The 21,654-nt window shown below is 45.2% G+C and overlaps 1 protein-coding gene and 1 long non-coding RNA gene across 2 annotated transcripts in view; one reads left to right on the top strand and one right to left on the bottom strand.

Moving 5' to 3' along the window:
* Positions 1-21,654, top strand: part of LOC146789037 (collagen alpha-4(VI) chain-like) — a 428,058-nt gene that overhangs the window by 165,934 nt on the left and 240,470 nt on the right. The gene's annotated exons all lie outside the window — the stretch shown is intronic.
* The window catches only part of LOC146789038 (uncharacterized), a 224,821-nt gene that overhangs the window by 154,751 nt on the left and 48,416 nt on the right, over positions 1-21,654 (bottom strand). The window contains exon 2 of the long non-coding RNA XR_014970017.1: positions 364-461. This is a non-coding gene — a long non-coding RNA (uncharacterized LOC146789038). The remainder of the gene's footprint in view (positions 1-363; positions 462-21,654) is intronic.

Raw genomic sequence — 21,654 nt, 5'->3', positions numbered from 1 at the left:
CGAACACCTCGGGGTCAGGTTTGATCAGATACAATAATTAGCCTCTCTGTCCAGGGGCACTCATTACCAGTCAGTGAGAAAGGTTTTCCTTTACTCGTTTTTTGCAGTTCTGAGGGGGTCGAGTTCCTCTCTACAAAATTTACTTTGGAACTCCGGGTCAATGGACCTTTTATTAACCACTGAAAAGTGTGGAGGGGAGAAATAAATCATCAAACCAACTCCAGTTATAAGGACGTGACTCTAAAGGATAAGAGACTCCGAATTCCAAGTTAATGGGTTTATTACAAAGCCAAAAACAACTGAATGTACAAGCACCTCATTACGAGATTGTAAAAGTACATGGGAACTAACACAAATTCAAACCTGCGGGATAGCTTCATACGATGAATGATAAAGAGAATGGTGATCTCCAGAAGCAGAACACAGGTAATGATTGCTCCCACGTCAAGTTCGGTCTTCATCTGCGGTGAATGAATGAAAAGCATTAGTCTGTCCCTACAGTACCACTGCCGTGACATCCCTACTTAGCATTTCCCAAGCCAGACCAGAAAAAGGTATCTGCACGTGAAGACTTCCTAAGAAGTCCACTCACGTTGTATGGGTCAAGCAGCCAAAGCTACAGAGCTCGTTCTAAGATGCTCCTTCGATCTCCTCACCCCTTCCTCCTGTCTCCACTCTACTATCCCTCATACAAAACACAAGAACATAGAACACGCCCACAGATCACCTCATCCTGCTGGACACTTCCCATAGGTGATTTTCCACGCGGTGTCGACGCTTCCAGCTCCTGGCTCGATGACCTTGATTCCCAGGCTTCCCTCAATGAGAAAGAACACCGGCTCCCTATTATCAGTGGTCCGTGCACAATTGTATCACATACTCCTAAGCCTAACTCTCCTAAACAAAAGACGTTATTCTAACTAACAAAGATGACTTTCTCCACCTGCAACAGAAACGAGAGAACAGAACAAATTCAGCGTGCACATGAATTTCTCCAACAACCCTACTCCGAAGCCCCCAGGGAAAATATATTTCAGGCCTACAGAAATCGCCCAACATGAGAGTAAAACACATCGGCCTTTCAAATGCACGCTTAAGTGAACATTTCATTTAGGCCTTCTTTACATCGACGTCACCACATTACGGAAGCACATCAAATTCATCTTCTATTGCAGGCAACTTATGAAATCCTACACGTTAAATGCAATTAGTCACGTCTATGTGCAACTTTAATATGGTGCACGTTTAAATCACACACATTACATCACATATAAGAAATTTGTTAGGCAAATGACATCAAATATTATGGATCACAATATTATAACATGAATGCCACGTTGTCTCTTTTACATGGCACAACACTTGTCCTACCATTTACACTTTCACGTGTTATTACTGAACTCTTCTAATAGTCAAATGTTAACACAACAAGGGTATATATGTGGGCGCGACTATCCGTGATTATGATGCACCCCTACAAATAACAGAGGACCATCGCGCTCCATCAGTTCCCTTCCATTCGCAGTAGAAAGCGGCACCAGTCACACTACTCTTAGGAATGTCACTTGACACTGGTGGTCACAATGCAGAACCGTCCACACAATAGAATTCCACCAAGGGAAAGGTCCGCTCTCCCCTCCGTTTGCACATTTCTTTTCTCTTTTCTGTCTGTGGGGAAGTAATTTTTCCTGAGTAGCACCTTACATAATATGCCCCCCCCCAAAAAAAAAAACATTTCGGTGGGTGTCTATTCCAGCTCTTTGCAGCTCTGTGACCATTAACAAGAGATGGTTAAAGAGAAGTTAGTAGTAAGTGTTCACAAACTTACAAAGCTCGCCTGCAGTGAGTAGGAGGCCTACTTTTCACTTCCTGTTTGGGATCTACAGCTGTGTGATTAATTGTACGTGGTCAAAGTTGACAAGTGCGAAGGTTTAAGAGTATTTAAACTGTTTCTGCATTCTTTAGCGAATGCCTAACAGACCTAAACCCAAGACATTTTCAGACATAAATGCACGTATACAGCCACAAATACCTTTTATACCCTGCATGTTTATCCCACACACAAATCTTGACTAAGAGCTAATGTTATTCCTAATTGCAACATGTTTTAATTCTTGCTTTAATGTTTTCTAAACAAAAGGCTCAAGTTCTAATGTGGCCACCGTGTCTTGCTTGGCCTCTGAGGTCTGCTCACGCAGAACATGGCTCCTGGGCCCGTGCGCGTGGCGCTTTGTTTAGTCTGGCTCTGGCCAGGTCATTATAGAGCACGTGACCTCATGTGGCTGCGCGTGGGTTGCCGGGTGGCTTCTCCGGGTTGACTCCTCGGCACGCTGCCACTTGTACTACCGGGGCAGCAGGTCAGACGCATTAGACGTGGCTTTAATTCCATGCCAGGGGTCTTCCTTTGCTGTGCTCGCCAGAGGATGGAAACGGCCCGGTGCCTGTCCTGCTCGTGGTACACACGAAGCATGCGTTCTGATTGGCTGCAGAAACGGTTCCAATGTAATGAGGTAATGGTGCTCACTCCCTTTAGCAATGGTTCTGCTTTAGATCAGGAATGATTTCACTTCCGGTCTGTTTCTTGCCGATGTTGATGAGGTGCTGCAGAAATGGTCACACTGGCTCCATGATATTTCATATTCTTTTGTGTTATGTGCAGGTGTATAGCACACTCCCACAATTTGTATGGACGCACTTTCTAAATATGGCGATCTTTTCACTTCTGGGATCAAAGTGGTCAGTTCTGTGTGTGCTTCGTTGTCTCTCAATCTGTTTGGGGTGAGCGATGTTGGGCAGTAGCCAGCAGGTTGTTAACCCGGGTAATAGGCTTGAGCCGCAGGCGGGGGCCTATAGCGAGGGAGAGGGCCTTTAACAACCATTATAGCCTGAGGCAGAAGGGATGTAAGGCTATTAGAACAGTCCACCCATATCCAATAGTGTATTGATGGATTATTTTGGCGGTGGAGCATTATGTGAATTTATATGTCTGCAGAGGGGCGTTGTTTTTTGTTTTTACTTTCTGTATGGTTATTCAGCTTTTTGTTGCTCAGCATCAGGTGTTTGTGAAGTTTCAAGGTATCTTTGGTCTCTGTGGCTTTAAAGGCTTTCTATGTGTCTGTTTGGATGTGGCATGTTTAGTTTTACCTTTTTTTAGGTTGATTCATATGTGGCCAGTTAAGATATGAAAGTGCAGCTAATTTGACTCTGAGCCATATTGTGCAAACAAAGGTGCTGGGAGTTTTGACTAATCGCTACAGTAAGATGTGACTATACCTTGGTCTATATGTGCCAATAATGTGTCAACCCCTTAGATACCCGGAGGGCTTAGAGCTGTGCTGCATGTGTGATGGCGCTTGGACTTGTGTCTAATGTGTCATTTTGTATTGCAGCCGTTGAGGTGGCAGTAGTCCGCCCTCTGTGTGGAGTGGTGCCATGCTGCATATATGTCAAGTGCTAAAGCTAGCATGTAGAGTAGTAGAGTGATGCGTGAGAAGAGCTTTACCTAGATGGACCAATCAGATGCTAATCACGTAGCCACCTAGTCAATTAGATGCCTTGGAGTGTCTTGTGCACGTGATGGTGGAGGGTAGAACTTACCTGATGGAGGATTGTCCTGTAGAAGAGAAGCACAAAAGTGACCAGTTGGAAGTCTTGCTGATGAACCCATTACACATGACTTATTTGTGTAGGCTTGAAATTAATAGGTCCTTGAGATGTAATGACTAGTCATGGACTACGTTCTTTTTGGTAGAGATGCATTGTAGATAGAGACAATCTGGAAAGACGTCCCACCTCTGTCAAGAACGGTCTAACCAACCTCCATTAATAGTTGTCTCCAGGAAAGCTCCCACCCCGGCATGAATGGTGCAGACTGAGGGCAAGGATAGTCCAACGTCTCTCGAGGAATGGCCGCAGCACCAGAAGGACTTGTCCCACCATTCTTGCCAGAATGACGCAACTTCCCTTGATAAGAGGTGTGGGATCTAATAGTCCTGCCTTGGCTGAGCATTGGATTTTGATGACCTCACACACTCTTGTACAACTATTTGCATCGACACAATATCCAACCATTGTCGCTGGCGCCAGTTTAGTTCTCATTACCACGCAAACTGATGCCGGAATGTCAATCAATGGAAAACCGCTTAAAGTGTTACCATTTAAGGGCTGGACTGCAATGAATTAAAGCAAGAATTTGAATTGTGCATAATCCTGTAACAATATGTTATATCTACCACTATATTCTAGTACAGGTTCCTCAAAATATGAGATGAGTTAAAGAGAGATAGGCAAAGGATGAATGAGGCAATTAACATGGGGAGTGCAGAGTGAGACAAAAAAATGTTAAGTGAAAAGCACATTGTCGCTTTAGATGAGGATGTGTTCTGCTGGTGAGAATGTGAGTTTGTTTGTGAGGGATCCGAGGGTTTCAGAAAGCAAGGTCAGCCTTTTTGTGACGTGCTAGGTTCATTCATCTAGGCTGAAGGAAGTCATGCCTGGTGGCTGGTGGGCTCATGCATCCACTCTATGAAAGGGGCACCTCCATGTTTTGTGTTTCTAGCACATATTTTATTGCATTTGGTTACAACAAATCAAATAGTGGTACAGGAGGATGATGTCCATCTTGGTAACATATATTATGTAATGCAGTCTGTGACACATTAACAAGTTGTACACATTAGTCTACGTCTGAATTTGTGTCAGAACATAGACTAGTAATAACCAAGGACAAAAGGTCAGTTTCATAGATATAAACTCCCCCCCCCACCCAGAGCCCAACCCAACTAGAACCATTGTGTGTCACTTGCGAGGCATTAATACAAGATAAGATGAAGCAATAGGAGGGGGGAGGAGGTAGGAACAGGGGCGCTCATGTGGGCGTAGTGATGTATGTTTATGGACCTAACAAATGCCAGTGATAATGGGACACTTAGGCCCTCATTTGTTAGTATATGATCACTACTGAATCCATGGGTATCCTCTCACTGGGAGCCCGCCGTCCACGCGTGGATCCCTGTTGTTACTGGCCGATTTCCCTTCTTAAGTCTTCAGTCAAATTCTTGAGTGAGATTCTTCTGTGTGATCTTCGGTTTTGGGCTCAAGAGGATACGACTACAGCACCCCCAAAATCTCATCCAGTGTTACTTTACGCTGATGATGCAGTCTTCATTTCGCGCATGGATGATGGATTAGAGAGACTTTTTTGTGGGTACAGTGACTTTATGGATATGCTGACGCTAAAGACAAACCACTCTGGCAAAGATTACGATCCGTCCAACATGAGCGCCCGCTGCGTTTGTAAAGAGTCGCTTGACTCTCTTTCCTTCGAGTGGTGATCGATGCAAAGCTCCTGTACCATCAACCGATCCCGTAAGCATTGCTAGAGTCAAGACTGATGGGGACATGTTATCTTTGTACACAGGAGTTGTGTTATACGGGTCTAGTCCATGCTTAGGATTCAATGCACCAGGAGCCTTTCAGATTTTCATAACACAGAGTTATGGATCAGGCTCAGCTCTCTGTCAAGTAGAATGCATTCATGAAAACATCTTACAGGATCTCCCTGCTGATCCTCGAACTACAGGTACAATGAAGAGGCGGCCCTCCATAACCGGAGTCATTGGATCCAGTGGACCTAGGCTCGTTCATTTCTACTGGGTCTAACCCCACTGCCATACGTATACGACAAGTCCTAAACGACATTGGAAACGGTGAATGTGCATCACATTCTATGGCTTGATGACATTTATAAAGCTCTTGGCACTCCGGAAGTCTTTGTGGTGCCAAATATTGGTGTGCAACAAGCAGCATAAACGCTCTTTGTTTCTGGCTTTTTAAATAATTATCTGAATGGGGTTGACCGTCTGCAAGATCTCCAGTCCCATAAAAACCTCTCATGGAATGGAATTCTATCTTGGCTGCCTTCCTGGATCATGCAATAGAAATCTTTTGACAGGAGGCAGGGTTGGCCTTATGGCTGGCTTGCCCAGTTTTTCTAAAGTAAGGCTACTGGACGCGAAGGCCCCTTGTTACCCATCTGATAATGTGTCATTTCTAACATGTATGCATGCTTCCTTTTTTGGACATTTTTATTGCTCGGAGGAGGAACTTTTGTCATTCCTTATTAATTGCTATGGGCTGCAGATTATGCTAGCCAGCATCTCTTGTTGCTGAATATAAGACAATGTAAGGAATGATTTAGGGAATTAAATGTGAATATGCCACTTTGGTAGGCATCGTATGACATATGCCATTTTATTTTATTTATGCTTATTTCAGAGAATATAGACAGTGCCTTTGGAGCTGTAACTGTTTGGACCTTTTTGGCACTGCTTTCAACAATCAGTTGTACCTGCATCGTATCTGGGATCAAGAAATAATTTTGGCCTTGTTTCCCCTTCTTTCTATAACTATTGATCGATGATTTATATTTGTCTTTTTTTCACTACCAATGTATAGCTTGAATTTTGAAATCTGCCATCACCCTGTTTTTTGCAAGAAGACAGTGGAGTGAATGGGTATCCGGGTTCCATTACTTCCTTTACATCACATAGGCCTGACTTCCTCAGCACAAAGGCGAAAAATCAAGTGACCCTCTGCGACATGGTGTTGTCATTATTTGTTTATTGCTACTGTTTGAAAATTACTGAATTGGTTTCAATATTTCCTGTCCTCAAGCGCACAGTTAGTAAACTCATTGAATCTCCCTTAATCCCAGTCACATGTGGCATTCTTCGAGTTCCTAGCCTCTCGTCACACATCTTCATCCCTTATCGGGACCACTGGCCACCAAAATCCAAGTCAAAAACATGTGCATATAAGAATATGCTGATGACACCCAACTCTACCCAAGGGTCTCCAATCATTGCAGGATTACTGCTCTTGTTTGGAAGTGCTCTTTCTGAGTATTTGTTAGTCTTTGTGCCGATTCCAGGCAGTTCAGATGATTTTAGGTAATGTATTTGCTTTTGTTCATCTCTGTTGGTACCAGTTATTTTGCCTTGAAGTTAAGAACTTTTATCATCACTTTTCAGTTTCTGCAAATTGTTGGAAATGTTCATTTGGTCCTGGTCTAGTGTGTGTTTATTCGATTCTCTGGCTTCTGCTTATTCTTCTATATATTCCAGAAGTGGGGAGTTGATTGCACCTCTCCAATTTCTAGTGGTTTTCTTGTGGCCAGGACATTATTTTCCTTTCCCATCTATGGCTGGAATCTTTCATTGATTTCTAGGTTTCATCTCTGAAAGGCTGGTCGTATTTCTCTTTTTAATCAGACAACTTCCTCATTTGCAAAAGAGGATCTTTAGAACCACAGTCCAAAAATGATGTCCTTCATTACAAGTGGCCTGCATAGTTGCGGTGTGTGCAGATACATTTCAGTAGGTCCAACCTACCGAACCCTGCTGGGGAAGCAATGCCCAGTAATTACCAGTACATGTGGATTGTGGTGTGGTAAACATAACAATCTACATGTTCTTCCCCCATTATCTGAGAAAATGTGTTCCTCTTAGGAGTTTATTTTGGTAAAACTACATAGTTTGCTGAGCGGCCGCATGAAACAAGGTGGGTATCAGGAAACTGTCAGTGCCTTCCAAGGAGCAGCCATGGCACCCCCTCCTTGAAGGCACAGGGATCTCTGCCAAGCTGGTGAGATCTCTACATGTGGCAGGCTGTAGTCCTCCAGGGCAGCAGAGTGCATCTCTTTGCTGCTCTGGCAGAATGGATTACAGTCAACGAGGACCTAAATACCCTCTATAATTGCATACAAAGTTCTCAGGTTGGGGACACCCATCTCTGCACCCCCTGATGAGCAGGGGGGGCATATCCTTATGGACCTCATCTTGTAAGCCCCTCACTAGGATCTAGAACGGCAGCAGTAAATGTGTCTTTAAATGTGAGGGATTTGTGTAGAGGGCTTGTGCGTATGGTTGGGCAGATACAATGTGGGTTGCAGGAATCTCAGGGTCATCCCATCCCATTGCACAGGCCATATTTTAGAAAGCGGTTCATTGAGTGCGCATGTCACTGTAAACCCAACACATGAGCACAGAAGGCATGGCACTGCCTTATTAAAGTACACAATTCCGTGACAAAGGTATTTCTGCCTATCCCTATATTTCTACTGTCCTACAAGAACTCCAGTGGGTACCCTTGCTGCAGCCCAGAATGCAAAATCTGTACTGCATGGATAGGAATAGCCATGTAAACCTGGTATGTGCACGTCCTGCTGGAGCCTGGTGGATCATTTAACTCAACACACACTGACGCTCATCTCAAAGGAGAATCGCGACTTGCCGGCCCAAGACATCTCTGAGTGTTACAGATTTGTGGAAAACAGTTTCAGAAAATGAATACATCTCCTGCAGTGTCCTGTGTTCAAGTATATGGTTGAAGCATTGAATGACTATGGGTTCATTCACTTTCATATCCTTTTCAGGTTGATACGATGAGCATCATTGAACTGAGTAACCCTAGAAATCTGTTATCTGTACCATGAAACCGCACCGGTGGCGAGCGTGCCTTTACAAATCGATTGTTACTTTGGGTGATTTCTGACAATCGTGTGCTCTTTGTTCATCTCAGCGAGTTACTGTTGAACAGTAGTATGGTCTCTTGGGCAAGCTACGAGCTCATGAATCCCAAAGAAACTCTTTGAAAGGCTAGAGAGCTTAACAATGAAACCAGCCGTACAATGCTACAAACTAAGAAAGCATGGCCACGGAAACCAACCCAGAAAGGAGACCAGTGAGTACCAGAGGATGCTAGGTGCCCTCTGAAATGAGGTCAGATACTTGCAGAAACAGGTGCCTTGCTATGTGAAGCTCTGGTGCCGGTGCTCAGTTACTGCACATGGATCCAGGCCTGGAGGTGGAACTCAACTACATATATTAAAGCCTCATCTTCATCTGAACTCTATGTACAACAAGTGTAGAAATAAAAAAAAACATTGAACTGGTGTTTCCACATACGCATGATCATATGTTACGTTGCACTATCTCTTCGAAAAACCGTGAACTCCAGCTAGTATTAACCGGCTGGAGAGTGGCAGCTACCTCACCACAAGATTCAAGAATCTATCTTTATCAACGCTCTAAGGTTTAAAGGGCGCGAGCACAGCCAGATTACTAAATAAGACCAATGCTTGTAGACTAGAGAGCCCACTCTCCCATGAAATGCATACTTATATCTAGCCTAACATCAGGTGCAAAGATTCGTAGCGTAGTGGTAAGGGGAGTGCACAACTGTTCACCCACCTAAAATCGAACAACCTCCACTGACAATCTGCAACCACCTAATGAACATTAAGGGAGGGGTCTGCGGCCCGCAGAGACCAAAGATAGTCATGCCTGCCTCTTCATAATCTTATCCACATCCTTGTCACAGGGGCGCACGATAGCCCCCTCAATCAGGTGAGGTCTTGTCGGAAATTCAAGGAATATAGTTTGAGTCCTTCTAATCAACTCTACATAGCAGATGAAACTTGGTCCTTGTTGGGACGGAGAAGTCCTCTGCATTGTAAAGACATGTACCCCTGCCCTTGGTGCCCAGCTGTATTTATTGTCCGGATCAAAAATGCAGATTTTTGTTGTCATTGGCAAACACGGATTATGCATGTGGGCCATGACTTAGGCATGTCTCACGGACAGTCTTGTTGGACCGGGAGGGGTGCCCAAAGCGCTACACTCGGAGTGCTGAAAGGATACTGCCTTCACCAAGCGCAGTGGTGGCAGCACACCGTGTAGTGATCAGTAGTAGTGAACAAGTCCTTGGTACCCTGTGTCACTGGAGTGAGGTGTACAGCCTCACTCGCGTTTTGAAAGTTCCGCTGCTGTGTGCCTGACTCACCCCTTGGCCTACATCGCTTGGATATAGAGCGCTGCACGGGAGTGGTGACTGTGCTGGATGTGTGTGTGCCTGGGAAGTTCAGTACAGGGATAGGCAGTACTGTGCAGTACGTGTAAGGTGGGCAGGTGTACTGTGTGTATGTATACCAGCGAGGAATACATTATATGTAAGATGTGGTGCTGTGCAGTGCGTGCACAGTGGAAGCATATGTTAAGTGCATATGTGTGTGTGAAAAAGACAATACATGAAGGGGGAAGTGCTGTGTAGCAAGCGCATGGTGAATGTGTGGGTGCTGGAAGTGTGTGCGTGTGTACAAATAGCATACCATGGCACAATACAGAAAGGCTACAGTACTGAGCAGGATGAATGTGTGGGCTGAATGTGTGTGACCCTGGGGTGGCACCATACATGGAGGTGACAGTACTGGACAGTATGTGTGCTACATATCTAAACTGATTACATGTGTGCCTGCACCGGCACAGTACACGGAGGACCCTGGGTTCCATTTTGGGAAGCCCAGGCCTGCCTGGTGAAGACACCAGGAGTAGAGGAATCCCCTTCCCCCCACGACACATTTGTGCATTACTGTGGCGGAGACAGAGTCTGGCCCCAAAGTAAAATGTGTAGAGCTCTTACTACATTACTCATGCAAGAATAATTTGGTTGTAAATATGGCTCTCAGTTGAGTGTAGTAAGAGCGTGGGCCAACGTTTGCAAACATCTAAAAAGTGAATGCTTAGTGGGTGTAACACTATTCCCATACGCCCCTGGGTACGCGGGCTGTTCTAATTTAAATCAAAGTCCAGGGTCTTAAATATATGCATGCTTTGCCCACATCATGGAAACTTACGCTTCACCTACACATGCAACTTTCACATCTGTTTACATTTGTGATCGTAAGTGACTGTTTCCAATTTTGACGGAGGAAGAGTTTGTGATTCACCCCCAAAATCTTCCATCGAAACAGTCCTCTGGTTAGAAGCGTGTTTGTGTAACATGTGCCTTAGGCAACATGCGCCGAAGATGGCGACACACTCGGGTGTTCAAAGCCCCATTCATCCATGATGCTAACTTGTGGCCGTAAAGGACATCTCTGGGGAAACTATGGTCCTGGAATTCAGGGCAAGCAGGGGAGGGCGAGGTGTAAACACGGCATGTAAACTGACTCGAGGTAATTCAGGCTACTAATTTCATTCTCTGGCAACCTTGATCAGATTTCAATCCCCGGGAAGTTTGGGAGCTGTGTTCCAAACTGTGCATTCAGCCAGAAAGTTCAACATGCGTATCCATTCAGTGGCATCTGTGAAAGAATGTTTCTTGAAATACTCCAAGGAAAACGAACTTGATATGTGTGTATTATTCCACATAAAATTACAATATTTAAATTTATTTTGCCACTAACGCTACGCCTAGTATTGTTGATTCAGCTTTCTCCTTGATGATCGTTGGGACAGATTTCAAACAATGTTCTGGAAGTAATTTAGTAAGAGAGGACTTTTGGAACTCTCATTAGTATATGTGTATGTGTGCATGGCTCACACGCGCTTAATAAGAATGTGAACATGGACCTGACATTTTCACCTCACTGGCCAACAGATGGATAAACACTTTCACAAGGAATCCGTCTCTTTTCCATTGTCCTAGATCTTTAAAAACAAGTTCTTTAGTGTGTTTCATATCCTGGCATGTTGCTTTTCTATAACATGTAATGTCTGTTAGGTGGCGTTCCGCTTCTTGCATGTATAATTCCCTTGGCCACAGCACTATATTCCCACCTTTATCTGCCTTATTTATGATGATGTTATTGTTTTCCTTGAGCTTTTGCATTAATTTGAATACTGTATTTCTGAATATTTTCTTTTGTTATTTTTGTGAAGAACTTCAAAGTTTAATTTTTTGAGTTCTTCAGTTACAGTCATTGAATGCATCTATGAAATCTCTAGGCATAAGAGGAATAAAGGTGGAAGGTGGGTGAAAGGAGCTGCTTGCTGCCAGCTGCTCTGAAATATATATATATAGATAGAAGTGCTGGCACTTACCATTGGGCACTCCTGAGAAGTGCATAGAATAACTCTCCAGGTGCACTGCAGTTTAGTAGAAAGGTGCAAGGGCTGTCACTTTACCAAATATGAGATGCACACGACTGTAATCTTTACCTAATTTATGGCAAGACCTATTTCATTTTATTGTTTATATTATTGGGGGAAGTTTATCCATTGTTTCCTACTGACAACTACAGGTTTCATGGTCCAGCAGAGTTTTATAGAAAATAAGACAGGAAGAGGAGTCATTTGAAACAGAAGCATCGGTAGAGCACAGAGAAAAGAAAACCCGATGAGCGGGTAGGCCAGGGGAAGCATTGGTGTAGAGAGCACGAATAGTGCTTAGAAGGTGAGAGGCGCTATTGCACAAGACGGCAAGAGGATCAAGGAAAAGATGTAGGGAGAGGTGAGTAAAGCAGATGTAGAGCAGCCAGTGAGTGGTGGGTGAAAGATGCAGTAAACTGTGAGTCATAATCGGAGCGAGGAAAGTACCGACTCAGGTTGGTGTTGCCCACAGAGGGTGATGGAGGCTTAGGGGTAAGGAGGCTAGGGATGAGAGAAGAAGAAGGTCTGTTTCCTCAACATATGAAAAGAAGGCCGCAGTATGAGATGAGTGGGGAATTTATCCATCTGGAAGACCTGAAAAGGAAAAAGCTTGTCTTCTCTGTTCTAGGATCATTTGGTTGTTACTTTGCATAGTGCGGCGTGCCCTGTGACGGAGAGAGTTTTCCAGGCAGATACTCAGATTTTTTGGTATAAACTACTGAATAGGTAATGAAAAATACTGAAGTTGAGTCAACAAAAAGGCAAACAAGCTCAGGGAACGAAGGCGATGGATGGACACTCTGGTGAATCTACTGGTATTAAGTTTAAATGGAATGTTACTGGTACCTAATACTCGGATTTATAAAGTCCAGCAGCGCAAATGAAACAGACAAATTAAAAGTGAAAGTCGATAGAGTTCTTGTGTCAAGTGCCTCAAGAGGGTGGGGGTGGGTTTTGGGGGAAGCTTTGATATTTTCATTTTTTTTTGTTTTTGTTTTTGTTTTTGTTGTTTGTTTTTATCTGAGATTTGATTCTGCATGATTCTATGCTTGTTTCACGTAACACATGCCACTCAGATGCCATGGCGAATCTATTGTTGCAGTGGGAGGTTGACTTCTTTATATAATTTTTCGTTCTCAAAGCGGACTAGCATGGACAGCTTCCTAGCTCCCTTACATTTTGACGCTGTATCTGTTAAGTAAATTGCTCTCTAAGGATGGAGCTTCAGTGTGTTGAATATTGCACCCTTTCTACGCCGCCTAACTGTGCTGATTTAGTCTATTTACCCTGCGTGGGACATTGTGTTAACATTGTCTCGGATTGTATGTTGCAAAACTTTAATAAACATATCTTTGACAAAAAAAAAAGTGAAAGTCGAGATCCTCAAAGGGTTGGTCACAATTCGGAGATTTATTCTGCAGAGTGCAGACTAGTAGAAACGGAAATGACCATCATGCTGTATTGGGCCTGGCGGTTGAGTGCAGTCGCTGATCTGCACAGCACTCCATGCACCACAAATCTTCAGATATGGTATCAAAACCTCATTGTGATCTTGTTTCCATCTCCGATGGGGGTGGAGCAACAGGGACTGCCAATTCTTTAAGAATAGTTCGAAATGGGCCCACCTTTTAAACTTCCTTATTTCAATCCCCACCAATGGTAAATTGGAAGAAATGGAAACATGTTCAAATGGTGCATAAGTGCCTGCGGTCCATGAACATAGATACTGGCCTGTGCGAAAAAACAAGGACGTTAAAGTGATCATGGTCTACTTTGTACACTTCCCTGTGTATGGCCTGCACCTGTTTTAAATAGTTGTATGCGAAATCAAGGACAACACAAAGCTCGTTCTCAGTAAGAGACCTGTCTAAGTTCTCCCTAGCCTCCAGGGGAAGCTGTGGCACCACTGGATCTGCTGAGATGGGGTTGTGCTGCTCAATCTGGCCCCATGGGGTTGATCGGTACAGATGCTCGTAGTAGTGCACAAAGGCATCAGCTATTTCCGATGCTACCGGACTGCGTGTGGATCTGTGGAACAAACCTGTCCTCCAGAGATTTGGTTGCCAACCTGTGAAGCAGTCTCCCAGTCTTGTCCCCAAATTCTTAGTCTGGACTGCATGTCCGTTAAGGCTGCTTTAGTTCCACCCATCATCCACTGCTTAAGGACCTCCCGTGCCACCTCAAGGCGACGTAGGTCATTCTTCTCCCATGACTGGGCGTAAAGTCTTCCCAACTCCCTCTGGTTTCTTTCCAATACCCGGGTTTCCTACTCTTGTTCTCTCCTCGTGGCAACGAGGAAAGCAATTATCTTCCCCTGGAAGACTGCTTTCATGACTTCCCACAGGGTCACAGGGCATATGTTAGGGGTATAATTACTCTAGAAATAAAAGTCCAATTAATCTTGTACATAATCCTGGAACTCACTGTCTTTCAACCATCATACAGCAGAGCCCAGGGCTGAGGAGAAGTCCGACCTAGTTTTGCGCAGCCCCAGCTCTATCTCAATGGCTGAATAGTCCGACAACACCTTTGGATAAATCCTGCCTCCGGTCACCCTGAGTATAACTGAGGAGGGAGGAAGAGATAGTCCAGTCATGAGTGTGAATTGTGAGGGTAAGAATAGTGTGTGTATTCCTGGGTCGTTCGGTTATGGACCCTCCAGATATTGCAGAATTAATGGGAATCAACCCAGAATGCAAGAGAGGATTTTCTCCTCCCATTTACCCCATCCTGTGTGTCCACATGTGGGTGTAAGACATCATTAAAATCACCCCTCATGATTACCCCCCTTTCAACACCTTGGTGAATCTAGCATGAGACACCCAGTTGTAGATCCAGCGGGCCAAAAAGGAACACCTGTCACGAACAAGTGCATCTCCTGGAGAAGGAGGACTGCAGGAGCCAGTCTACAGGCATGCTTTAGGATAGCTGACCTCTTAACCTTGTCCAGCATACCTTTTACATTCCAGGACAAAACCCTAAAATAGGTGTCACTCTCTGAAACAGTCATGGCAGGTGGTGTGTCAAACACAACGGCTTGGCAGGGGGCGCAAACCAACCACTATACTTTTGTGCAACCAGATCGACAGAACTGAACACCAAATAACCCCCTACCCCCACCCAATACTTCAAACCCAGAAGCACCTGTCGCCCATAGAACAAACATACCCATGAAAACCAATAACATTACATCAAACAAAACTAAGAACACAGTCAGATGTTGAGGGGGATACATCATCCCTGCGCTGGCTTCACCTCACAGGAGCCATGGAGCCCCATTCGATCACCCTAGCATCAAGCAACAAGTAGCCAGCTGCACAGGCTGTCCATGGGCAGTGCCAGGTCCCTCTCAGCAGAGACCCGAAGCCAAACCCCCAGGGGAGTCAGCTCTCTGGTCATTGCAGGAGCCATCTGAGGTAAAGGTGTCTGGGCTACCGTCCTGGGAAGAAGCCCGCCAGTCGCTCCTCTGTCCACTTTGTCTCCTCTGCCAGCTCCTTCTCTGAGGACGGTCCTTCTGCCCCCAGAGCTTTGCTGGATCTGCCCGCAGGCCCAGCAGTCATTCCTTCTCAGTAGTTCAGTCCCACGCCCCCTCACGGCTCTCAAAGAATATTGATTATCCTTGACCTTATTTCAGGCAAGTAAAGGAGCACATATTGGAATGTCCATAGTCCTAAGCTTCCTCTTTACTTCAATAAAGGATTTGCGCATGACCTCTATCTTTGTGGAGAACAGCATTACTTTAGACTCTTCACAGCAGATGTCTTGGAGGCGACGGGCATGTCGCAGTATGGTGTCTCTACCGGCATTGTTCAAAAGCTGCATAATGATAGGGTGAAGCAGGGCACCAGGGGTCTCTGTGAGCCCTTTCTAACACAAAGCAAGTGGTTAGCACCCCTTCAGGGAGACACTCTTTAAACCAGTCGGTAAAGAACGTTTTGGACTGCTGCCCCTCTACACCCTCAGGCAGACCCACTAAACGCAAGTTGTTCCTTCATGAGCAGCCCTCTGCATCGTCTAACTGGCATTCAAGGAGGGTGGTCAGTTCCTTAAGTCTCTTGAGCTCTTTGCTAGGCCACATCATCTAAGAACGACATGTGCCCCTCTACCTCTGGAATGTGCTTGAATCCGGGTGTAGGAGGGAGACCTCCCCCCATGCTGCCAATGTTGTTGTTTAAATCCTTATGAGTGTCCTTTTAGTAGCCTGTGAAACATATTCATCCTGTGGTGGGGGAGCCAAGTCCTGTCCTTCCTCGCCAGGCAGCCCGGAGGGCATCACAGGCCTGGCAGATCTGTCGATGTGGCCCTGGTTGTTCTTCAGCTTGTCTTTCAGCATTGTGGAGACCCTTCTGGGGCCAGCGCAGAGCTAGACTAAAATGCGGCAGCCATCATAAGCTTTCAAGCCAAGCTGCCCAGTGAAGCTTTCACATGCAGGGAATCCATCTGGCAGTGTGCAAGCATGCAGAGTCTGGGGCATCCGGCTGACCTCAAGGGAGTCGTTCTAGCGGTTAAGATGTAATTTTATTCTCTGGCTGGATGCGATGGACTTGATCCATGATAATGAATATAATCCATGGCATGGAACTGCCGATCATTATTCTGAGACAGACATTCTATTGGACGGTTCTACACATTCGTATCTATGCATTGTCTATAAAATATGTATTTATGTATTTACTTGAGTACTTTTTAATTAATTGAATGCTACAGATCTCTTCCCCATGAGGCAGCAGGGAGCTTCAAACCCTCTGACCTCATCCCACCATGTGTGAGGGGGAGCGATAAATCATATTGAATACTAATTTGAAAAATAGTCTGACTCTAAAATAGTTTTTGTAAAACACTGCTGTGTTGTCCAGATGTTAGAATCCAATAGTATAACGAGGAGGTGTGTTCACTTTATACATATAATTTGGTACCTGTCCTTCGATTAAAGCGTGCCATCCAGGAGGAAGGCCAGTAGGGGGTGGGGGGGGGGGTAGGCGTGTCATGTGGGGAGTTGGGATGAGGCAGAGTTGGCCAGCCTGCTTAAACTAATTTTTTCCATTGCCTCTTCTTATAAGGGGAATTAAGTGGGTCAGTGTATACAGGCACACTCCTGTAGTGCACAAACATAGCTGTTAGCCACACATGGGAGGCAGGAGCCTGTGACTCCTCTATGGCTTGTACATTCCAGTGCACGTGTGAGACCCAGTGTATGAGAATGTTGGCCAGGGTGAGCACCACTGTGTGAGCACCACTGTGTGCGCGTTCCTTTTTGTATGAGGTGTGCATGAACAAATGTGCTGTGCTCGCCCCTTTTGGCAAAAAATGTGTAAACCATTTCCTGGTGGCATCTATGCTACACAGCATGGACTAAGCTTTTTTTGGTGTATGTTTTGTCCTTTGTTACTGGACTAATGTGCTTATGTAGCACCCTGGAGAAGGACTGTTCCAATGTACAAAGTGATTGTATGATGTAACCATGCATGTAATTTCCTTGCATTCCCGTTAAACGTGGTCTTAACCATACAAGTCTTAACAACGCATATGCCTTTACCACGCATGCGTTTACAATAAAATATGCGTTGTTAAGACATGTATGACAAAGACATATGCATGGTTAAAACTTACCTACATACCCTGACCCCGCTCCCTGGCCTGAGCCCTAAAACGCCCCCAGGGCAAAAATCTACTCCAGCCCTTAAATAGGCCCCCAAGCCCAAAAAACTAACCTGATCCCTGCCCCTGCCCTGAGCCCTAGGAGGGCCCACCAAGCCCAAAAAACAATCCAGATCTCTGGTCCCCACCCACAGCCCTAATATGTCACCCTGGCCAAAAAAAAAAACCCTTCCTCCCCGCCCTGAGACCTAAAACTACCCCCTTTCTTCTGAAACTTCCCGACCCCCTAAGCCCTAAAAACTACCCTGCCCGAGCCCTAAAAACTTCCCCGACCCCCAGCACCAAAAACGTTCCTTGACCCCCTCCAGCCCTGAAAACTACCACAACCTCAAAACTACCCCAACCCACAATACCCGGCCCCAGCCCCACTTACCTCACCACATCCTATTCCAATCCATCCTCTTCCTGGGGCCACCCATTCCAGACAATTAGACCACACATATGCCTTAACCACGCATATGAGTGGTTATGGCATATGCGTGGTTAAGGCAAGAGTGGTTGCGCTTGCGTGGTTCGGCACTCGTGGCTGAGCCCACGTTGTTCTGACCATTTTCCATAAAAAGTGTATCCAGCCATAATGATTATATTATTCAGAGATAGCCCGGTATTGATGCCCCTATCCTTATGCTCAACGACTCCAGGAATTGTCCAACGACTCCAGGAATTGTCCATTGTGTCAATCTGCAATACATTTCTGGGCATGCAACGTCCATGGGTAGTGCCTCGCTATGCTGAAATTGTGCTGCATGGAGTATAAAACTGTGAACAGCTATAGTTTAATGTTCACAGGGACATTTTGCACTCACAAAGGTCAAAGGGTTACCATTGTTCAGTCCTAAATGAGGGTACAGGTTTCTCCTTCTAAGTACTCTTTCTGGGGTTGACATGATGGGGAAAGGGATAAGAGCCGGTCTCTGATTTGTATTTAGATGAACATGGCCTCCACCTTTGGTGCATTCTAGTAAAGCTAGTCTAGTCTGGACTGTCCTTGGAAGGACAGGTGACCACGGAGAATTGGAGAGCAAGAGAGCTTTAGATTGGGTTTGAAAGCTTTGGGATCTAAAGTCTACAGTAAACCTGACATTACAGAGCTGTCTTTTTGGAAACAATATGTAGAGACTGCAAAGTGTGAAGAAAATCTTTTAAATTCGATTCCAGTCAGGTCCTAATATGATTTAATAAGTGCTGTTCACCTTGTTCATAAAGAACAACTAAAGTGAGGAAGAAAAGAGACTCTATCTGATTGAGGAGTGATTGGTCAACCTTGTTGTTTGGATGTAAAGTCTGGTATTCATTGATATTCAGTGTGTCAGTGTCACCATTAGTGAGACACTAAATAACATCAAGGGCTGTGCCGTAAAGCGGCACGGTCGCTGATAGCGTCTACATGTGACTGCAACCTCCCAGGTATGACTAGAACAGCCATAACCACCAGGTGCTTTGGAGGAATAGATCACGTGGGTTGTTCTGAAAAGTTCCATTCTAAGAACAGACACCTCACCAAGGGATTATCGGCCACCATAACTTTATCTGATCTTGAACCCGGTATCCCAACCTTCACGACCATCCTACCAGCGTCAGGTACTGAGGTTTAGAAGAGAATGCTATTACTGTACAAGAACTTCATTAACCAATACATTCTCTTCATGATTTTTGTGAATGAACATGTATGAGGAATTGAAGCAATTACAAGTTTGTATCCTTTTTTAGGTCTCGCCTGAGCCAGCGCTTTAGCGCTGCTCTCACGAGAGATTTTGTAAACGGGGGATTTGAAAGTGCAAACTAGTGCTTTCAGGCCGCCAACTACAGTGCATGTGCGCCGAGCGCGCGCACCATTTGGCAGCCTGCGTGATCATTTCGCGGCCGCTTTGATGTTCTCAGTGAGCCACGCAGCCACTGAGAACATCAAAGCGGCGCGAAAGTGCACACCATTTGCCACCCCCTCCCTTATCCCACTTCCTGCTTGTGTTACCTTTAACCAATCCTCTAAATTAATTTTCTCCGAACGAGTGTCCCGAGATTCTATACTCTTCACCTATTTTTATATCTACAATTGCAAACTTACTATCGTCAATGTTATGTACGTTTGTGATTACAAAGTACTATCGGAAATTTCCATGTAAAATAGATATTTCCACTTTTGGTTACTGCAGCCAGTTACTTCCATTATTCTTTCAGTAACAGAACTTAGTAAACAACCTTGTAAATATGTGATGCACTGGGCAGAATAGGTGTGAAGTTGGTCGTTTTGGTTTGTCAGACGTGTGTGCATCACATACAACTCGGATGATAAGCCAGGAAACGAAACAAGCATTTGCAATGCATTAGGTCTCGCATTTACGCGAGTTTGAGCTATTGACATTGCAAATAACAATGCCTATTGGCATTGTCATTTACAATGCCAATAGCTTTAACTCATGTAACTGCGAGACCTATTGCATTGCAAATGCTTGTATTGTTTTTCATTTGGAAATGAACACATTTTAAATATCATCCACCATTTGTCCCCAATGAAGAGCCCTCCTCGAAATGCCTTGGGACATTGGGGCAACAGAGTGTAAGTTATGGAGCACCGCATGAGTTTGTTAAGCAAGTAAACCCCAGAAAGTAGATGATTCATTGAAGATGATTGTCTAAACTGGGAAAATACAATGCTAAGATGGCAGGAAGAGGACATACACTGGACAGCATACCACATGCAGGGCATTAAGAAGCCACAGTTGTTATGTGACCAGTGCAAAGGTGGCGTTGAGCTAGCTCCTGGCTAAGGGTTTTCAACTGCAGCTTCCCCTCTATGGCGGAGGGGAGTCGTGCCCCCCCCCCCTGCCAGCTGCTGTTGTATTTTTCCTTTCCCAGCCAAGTGTTTGGGGGCTGGGCCAGTGGGATGACAGTCACTGGAGGGGGAATGGAGTGCACTGGTATCAGTGCATGTGTGGGTTTGCCGGCCATTTTAGGGCGGCCAAACCGACATGCGCATTGAAGCCGTCTCCAACCTGCGCTGAGTTGTTGGGTTAGAGACAGCAGGCACAAGCTCCCTGGGAGCATACATTCGCGGCTCTCAGGCCAATCCTGATGTTGCTCTCATGGATGAGAGCATCGTCCGGATTGGCCGCAGGGGAGTCTGGGAACTTGTGCCTGCAGTAGATGGGTGCAAAAGAACACAATGCGGCTGGCTGTAGGTAAATTCATTATTTTTTATTTATTTTTGTATTTTTTGTGTTGTCCCTTGTCCCCCGCACTCTTCAGCGACACCAGCCACTACTCAGGGTTCTCCTAATCCCATACCGAGATGCATTTGGAAAACGCGGGCAACACTCAAACAAACAGGAGTGCAATTATGGGGATATCCAATAGTCTTCGGTGAGCCTTCCGAGATGACTAAATTCTGGAGCAAGGCCTGTGCATCTCAGCCTTCTGGACATAGAAACTGACAGTGTTCCACTAAGCAAAACACAATGTCCTCAGTGAAAGTATGGACTGAAAAATGGGCATAATCCCAAGAAGTTGCCATTTTCTAATAAAGAATTATTTGCCTGAACGTGCAGTTCAAATGCTCCTAAGGTGCTGCAAGTTGTATTTTGTGGGGTGAGGGCATTTCTCACCACTCCAGGGACTCACTGCTTCCTCTTTGGAGTGAATGTGTCCCTCCCACCTTCAAGTGCTAAAGAATGTTTCTCGCTTGGCATGGGTAAAAAAATTGGCCTTTCTGAGTTGTAAACCTTAGTGAACGTCGTATTAAAGATCATTCAAACTCACCAAAGACCTTCAGATGGAGCAGTGTTACGTCTATGATCTGAAATGAAATTCACCGGTTATGTGGACCTATCCAAGAACAATCCACGTGCACCGCTCATGATCTCACCATCATACGCTCAGCCAGGACACCACCTGCACACAGACTAAGAAGGGTAAAAAGATCAGGAACAACATTGGTGTATCCATCAGGACCTCCCCAAAGCTGCTCCAATTTAAGAAAGAGGTGATGATGCACCTCTTTAAAGAACACTACACCACGGTGATTCAACCGTTCGCAGCCCAGCTTCCTCTCCCATCACACGTTGACCTT

The sequence above is a fragment of the Triturus cristatus genome, chromosome 10 (assembly GCF_964204655.1).
Source record: "Triturus cristatus chromosome 10, aTriCri1.1, whole genome shotgun sequence".
NCBI lineage: Eukaryota > Metazoa > Chordata > Amphibia > Caudata > Salamandridae > Triturus > Triturus cristatus.
This window is presented reverse-complemented; position numbering and strand designations above follow the sequence as displayed.